Here is a 7,171-nt window from a genome sequence, read left to right on the forward strand (position 1 = left end):
CAGAAGAAGACAAAAGCTTTCTGATGTTTTTTACAAGCACGAATTTTGCAAGCATTTTTTTACAAGAAGATCACCCGCAACTAAAGAAACCTCTATCATAGACAAATAAGTAAATGTTTCAGTTTTCTTGTACTGCCAACAATATCAAATGATTTAATTTATGCATTGGATGTAATATTCAATGACACATAAAATTTTCCTTAGTCAGATTTTCTTTTCTAGGTCAATTTCAGAGCCTATAACATCCTAGGGAAACCAGTTCATTTTGTATTGTCACTGTTCACTTCCAGTCTTAGCTATGATGTAATACTAAGGAGAATACTCGTATCTTAATGAAATGTTTATCATTACCTCTGCCTTTATTATCACTTCTGAAATGATTTTTTGTTGTTGCTGTTATTTTTGCTTGTTTGCTTGTTTGTTTTTGAAATCCTGAGTTTCAAGGACTGTTAAAAGTAAGTTCTGAAAGGAATACTACATTCCCCTCCCACTGCTTCCTTCTATCGCCTCGGAGAATGACAGATTCATGTAATGAGACAATTATTTTCTCGTCTTCAATTCTAACCACTTCTACTTTCTGTTTAACTTGAAAACCGTCTGGGACTTCAAACTTGTTCTTAACTTCAGTATCTTGTCATGGTACTTGAGTACACTTTGATTGATATAGACATGAAGTTCATGTAAGTGTACAAGAAAAACTAGTAAACTCTTGAAAAGAAAAACAATTGTCATCAACAAGCACCATGTACCTGGTCCAGATGAGTTTACAGAAAAAGTGTATTTCCTTCCTGATTTTTGACAGAAAGTAGTATTTGACAGGTTTTTGTTTCCTCAGAAGTCACTTGATGGTTGGCGAAAGTGACAACCTTCAGATCGAAATGTGGTGCAACAGGTCACTGTATTCTTGTTGTATAAATCAGAGCTCTCTTTCAAACTTAACCCCTCTTTTCTGAGGTAGAAAGTGCATGGGGGAAAGAGGTTTGCTAACCTTTAAAGCATCACAGATGAGTGTTAAATATTTAGGTATGGCTTCACTGTGCAAGAGTACTAGGCTGACAAAGTTGGTCTTAATGTCTTTAAAAAGATAGTAAAGAGGAGGATGCTTTTTGTATGCAATAATTTGTTAGTAGCATATTCAGTTTCTCAAATGTTTATTTGACAAATTTAATTGAATATTTGATGTTTGCAATTTATATGAATTAATAATTGAGAAACTTTACATACCTCTGTCTTTTTTTTAATATATAATTTATTCAAAATGCAGGTAAAATTTTAAAATTGTAAGATAGAAATTGATACTGATTTCCAAGGTTATTTTGTTGTTGTTGTATGTTTGTTTGTTTAAAAAGTAAAGTTTTAAAATATCTTAATAGAGTTTTTTTTCTTATAAAAAGAAACTTTTCTTGTTATCAAAACAACTTAGCATTTCATCGAGAGGTTTCAAGCATTACTGAATAACATTTTGCTAACATTTTAAATCAAAGCAATAGGCAGGGATAATGATTCTTCATGGGGTTGAGATTTTTTTCATAATTTTCTAGTTAAAAAAAAAAAACCTACACATACAAAACTCTCAAAATTAAAAATCACTAGATGAATTCTAATTAACATAAAATAATTTTCTATTTTCCTCTATCTAATGTATCATTTAAATAAAAAGTGTTTTTGTGCTTTGAAATTTGTTATATTTGGATGGACATTGCATGTCAAAATGTTCTGATGTGTAGTGGCAGTTGGGAGAGACGTGTTGCACAGTACACAAATCACACTTGACTTCAGCTGCTGATAATTCCTCCTGATTTATGATTTCATAGACAGATAAAAGACATGGTTTATGGACTGGATAGCTGAGTATGGCACAGTAGAGCACTGTGTCTGTCTAAGAACTCTCAAATCACTTGAGATCAGAAAATGCAGATGAAGATCCTAGTTCATAGAATCTCTGTCACTCTCTCTTTGACTGAATGAACTTTATGTTTATTACATATAGCAAAGCAAGAGCAACAAGATAGACTGCTTCACCAAAGCTAAAAAGCCCTTCAACCTGATAGCTAACATACTGTCTTTGGTGAAAACTGTATTAAGTAGCAGGCTATTGGATTATTAGGCAAGATGTCTTTCTCTTTTGTGAAGCCCAACCCATCATCCACCTCAGGAAAGACTGAGCCTTCCAATTACATGTCATTTCACCATCTTGCTCATTTAGACAACAAGTCTTATTAATGCAAGGGAACTAGAAGTGAGCTGTAAATATGCATAGTAGCAAAAAGATAAGTGCTTAGGAGACTTTATGATAAATATAATGGGAAAGAGCTAAGTTGCTACTGTAACACAACATAGCAAAACAGAAGTTTTAAAGATCTGAATTTGAGGGTTAAAACAGATAGAAATGAGACACTTTAAGCTAATTCAGACTTAGGGTCTCAAGGCTTAAACTATTATGCATAATTATGAATGAAGCATCTGTCAGTGTGTATGCCAGCTAAATCCTTTGTTTACTAACAACCAGTATGATGTAGTCACACTAACGGTCTACCTTTTTTACATCAAAGCAATAGACATAGATAAGACATGGATTAAGTCTATGGGAGGCAATTAGAGAAAGGAACAAGGTAAGAAAATTTCCATTTGTGCATCTTCCTTCTTCCAGGAATGAGTAGTTCTACAAGTTCCAGGGGTTGCACCTGGAATATGTTGCTAATCAGCAATAATGAGTGTATTCTCTGAAAATTCATTTAATTCCTTTCAGGTTATGAATTTCTCAACTGGGTTACATAATAGCTGGATGAGTTTTAGTTCATTTGCTGTGGGAAAGTGTTTCAGTTTGTCCTTTCATAACTTTATATACAACTTTCTTTTTCCTAGAAGGCAGAAGTTTAGTGAACACTGAGAAGAAATTTTAATGCTGGTCTAACCATGAAATTCCAGTTACTAGAATTCATTAGTCTGAGAAAAGTTTAGGAGAAAATTCTCCCAAACAATTTTGGACTTAGTTCTGGAGTTAGCACAATTCAGGGACCTTTCCTAAAAGCCAGTTTGGATGTCTCCCAGATTGTTCAAGAGTGCAAGAATGCTTAATATCTTACAGATGTGTGTCATGCTATGCCTGCTGGCCTAAGTCTGTACTGGACATGCTGACAGTACATATTTACATAGAATCACAGCTCTGAGGTTGGAAGGGACCTCTAGAGATCATCTAGTTGGACCCATCTACTCAAGCAGGGACACCTAGAGCACCTGACCCAGGGTCGCATCCAGGTGGGTTTCTAAGATCTGCAAAGAAGGAGACTCCACAACCTCTCTGAACAACCTATTCCAGGGCTCTGTCACCCTCACAGTAAAGAAGTTCTTTCTCACATGGAGATGGAACTTCCTGTGTTTTAATTTGAACCCATCACCCCTTGTCTTGCCTCTGGACACCAACAAGAATAGTTTGGGCCCATCTTCTTTACATTCTTCCTTCAGGTATTTGTACATGTCGATAAGATCTCCTCTCAGTCTTCCCTTCTCAAGGCTAAACAGACACAGCTTGCTTAGTCCTTCCTCAGAAGATAAATGCTCCAGTCCCTTGATCATCTTCGTAGCTCTACACTGAACCCTTTCTAGAAGTTCCAGACTCCTCTTGTACTGGGGAGTCCAGAACTGCACACGATACTGCAGGCCAGGCCTCACCACAGCTGAGTAGAGGAGGAAGATCACATCCCTCAACATGCTGGCAACACTTCTCCTAATGCAAGCCAGGAGCCCATTGGCCTTCTTGGTCACAAGGGTGCACTGATGACTCATGGTTAACTTGTTGTCAACCAGGGCTCCCAAATCCCTCTCCATGGAGTTGCTTTCCAGCATGTCAACCCTTAATCTGTACTGGGGTCTGGGGTTGTTCCTCCCCAGGTGCAGGACCCTGCACTTGTCCTTGTTGAACCTCATGAGGTTCCTCCCTGACTAACTCTCCATCCTGTGTAGGTCTCTCTGAATGGCAGCAGAGCCCTCAGGAGTGTCGGCCACTCCACCCAGTTTGGCACCATCTGCAAACTTGCTGAGGGTGCACTCTGTTCCCTCATCCAAGTCATTGATGAACAAATTGAACAGCACTGGGTCCAGTACTGACACCTGGGGGACACCACTGGCCACAGGCCTCCAACTAGACTCAGCCTCATTTATCGCCACCGTCTGGGCTCTGCTGTCCAGCCAGTTCTCAATCCACTTCACTGTCCACACATCTAACCAACATTTCTTGAGCTTCCCATGAGGATGTTATGGGAGACAGTGTTTCTACACTTGTGTAGAAAGTGTCTCTACATTGAGTCTCTACATCTTTTTCTGTTCCTACGCCTTTGTGCCAAGTATGTTCTTCTCCTTACACAAACCAATTCCACTAGACACTCTTTATTTAGCTATTTACTGGAGAACATCCACTTTTAAGGCTCTCTCTCCTGTCTCTGTTACCTTAGATTAGGTAGCACATTGCATGGTATTTTACACCTGACTCACTACTGTGGGTCACTTTTAAATACCTTAATCTTTAAGAATACTTTGATTATTAAATAGCAGACTTCTCAGATGATCTCTTAGCCTGGAATGAGAGTAATCAAGTTAAATATCTGCAAGATGACAGTCACCAGAATGGCCTCATGAGATCAGAATGGCCTAAGAGGAGTCAAGTAGTCAGCAGACCAGGCTGCCTAACTAGGCTAGCTGTCTAAACCAGGGCCCAGCTTTATGAAGTGCGGTCTTAGGACCTCCTTTATCGTAAAGTAATGTTTCAGGGCTGTGAGAGTGCACATTAGATGAAACCACGTGAGAGAAGAAAAGTAAAAACAAAGACAGAAGCAACATTGTGCACACAGGAAAAAAAAAAAAGGCAAGAAAAAAAAAAGAGGAGACATCTAAGCAATACTGAGCACAACTCTGTTTCAAGGCTATCATATCCACATCTAAAAAATGCTGTATTTGTTGAGTTGTAAGCATATTCATGCTTTGCACTGTAGCTTGTTAATCATAGCATTATGAAATATATATTTAAAATATATTCAAAATGTAAATGAGAATGTTGTGTATTCAAAAAATTATGTGTAATCCAGTTTGCAGAGACTCTTCACATGGTTAAAGATACCCAGATAGAAGTAACTCAATGAAGATACATGAGCATTTTCATAATCTTGACATGACTCTAGGATGACAGATGATTTATCATCTAAAATTTTTCCCCCAGGGCTTTTACAGTCATTTTTTATCCTGGTGTTCCTTGCATTCTTTTCAGGCTATGGTTATGCCATCCCAGATGCGATCTGAAGGAAGCCCTGGCATCATCTGAGAAATAAGATTACCATTATATATGAAATATTCACTTAGTTATTTCTTGCTACTTATTTAGCTACAAAAAGGAAGTAAATAAATGGAACATGAGGATAAATTTACTCATCCAAATTAAGTAAACACGTACCTATTTGGGTACAAATGCACACCTTTCTTTCTGTTTTATTATACAATGAGCATTCAAAAAATTAGGATGAGGAATCTAGTTGATGAGCAAGCATTGTATCAAAGGTTATTTTTGGAGTTCTGTAAGGTATTGAATTAGGCTCAAATATTGTGTGATGACTTATATTTGTGTGGGAAGTCTATGGTATATTTTTAAGAAGTCTGATATATTCTTTATTGCTGCTTAAACAAGATTTCATTAACCAAAGTTGACAGGCAGGAAATTATTATTTGGATTATTTGTATTGTTTAAATGGAAGATTGCAAAGCCTTGGTATCAGTTTGGAACAAGCATGCAAAGAATCTACAAGACAGATTCATGATTAGATAGAATTATATAATTAGCAATTAGAAATTTAGAAATCATACATCCTGTAGCTTGTGCTATAGCAGTTAGAACTGCCTGTACCTTCATCAGTATTTTCCTTCTGGGGTACCTCATCACTACAGGACCAAGACTGGCCCATAAGAATACCTGAACTTTGTTTCCTAGTGGTAATGGGTTGTACGTGCCACTTTTCTTATAAAGTTCCTTTTCCCTCAGTGTCTCTGTGATGCAATTTCCCCTTTTTTATAATGACATTTGACCAACTTCATGGAGATCTTTTGAAATCTTAAGGTTCATACGTCAAATACTATGATTACTTAGGAGAGAAATTTATGTAACTAAAATTCAATATTTTTCTGTTATGCTTGTTCAATATGAAAATAGTGATTTTTCACATAGGACAAAAGAGGGTGGAACATCACTTTTTTTCTCCTCACTAGCATTTAACAGCTTTTTTTTTAGGGACCTGGGCCACTGGGTGGGAAACCAAAAAAATAAAATGTCAGTTTTTACATACAGAATTCCCTAAGTCAATAATGATTCAGATGTCTTATATTCATCTCCCCAGGCAGGAGGAGAATTTCTCCACCAAAGTGTCAAAAACATTGAAAAGAGCTAATCTTACTAGGTTTGCTTTATGTGTGAAACAAAATGTTCCACATTGCCCTACCTAACAGTACTGAGACTATGCCCATCTGTTCTAGCAGTGGAGATCTCTCTGATGGAATGTCTCCCCTCTATTCAACAAAAACAAACATAATGTGGAAATTGAATTCTTATTGTAACTTGTAAACAATAGGATTTTAAAAGGTCTGAGGGTAAGATTAACATATCATTGCAACAGTAAAATCTCATTTAAACAAATATGAGTTCTTGAGCACGTTCTTCATAAAATATCTATATTGCATGTGGTATAAACCGCTAGTGAGATTCTTTAAAAAAAGTTGTTGTTTCTCAAACATTACTTATTAGCCACCAAGAAGAATTAGGAAATGTTTCAAGTAACTTTAATCTCTCTGCCTGACTACACATTGTTCATTTTTTTAGTCAACAAGTACATACTCATATTTTAAAACTGATCTCTGTATGTTAATTTTCCTATTTACCTATCTAAAAGACTATAGTTTCCTGACTGTTAATTCCAATTGACACTGAATGGTTTTATTTCTTATTCACCACAAAATAACACTTTGTTGTGAAGACATTTATAGTAAAAAGTATGTAGGAAAAAAAAATATGATGCTGATCCATTCTGACAACTAAAAATGCATTATTAATGGAATAACGGAATAATAACATTGGAAGAATCTTGAAAATAAGGCGATTGTGTGGAGTTTATTTTTCCATTCAGAACCCAGATTT

This window comes from Tinamus guttatus, unplaced genomic scaffold (assembly GCF_059628265.1).
Source record: "Tinamus guttatus ecotype Peru unplaced genomic scaffold, ASM5962826v1 Tinamus_guttatus_pri_ptg000657l, whole genome shotgun sequence".
Taxonomy (NCBI): domain Eukaryota; kingdom Metazoa; phylum Chordata; class Aves; order Tinamiformes; family Tinamidae; genus Tinamus; species Tinamus guttatus.